Raw genomic sequence first — 284 nt, forward strand, 5'->3', positions numbered from 1 at the left:
TTTCACACAACACATATATAAATATATAATATATATATATTAAAAAATATATAATAAAATTTTATATAATTTAAAATAATATATATACCTATCAACGTGTGGTGTTGTGTAATATATATATATAAAAATAATAATTATATTTAATATATTAAATTTTAAAATTTTTATATATGTATATATTTATATATAATATATAATTTTATATTATGTATATAATTAAAATATAAAAAAAATATATTTATTTAAAAATATATATTTAATAAAGTATATATGTCGCGTGTAAC

Source organism: Penaeus monodon, chromosome 22, assembly GCF_015228065.2.
Source record: "Penaeus monodon isolate SGIC_2016 chromosome 22, NSTDA_Pmon_1, whole genome shotgun sequence".
Classification (NCBI taxonomy): Eukaryota; Metazoa; Arthropoda; class Malacostraca; order Decapoda; family Penaeidae; genus Penaeus; species Penaeus monodon.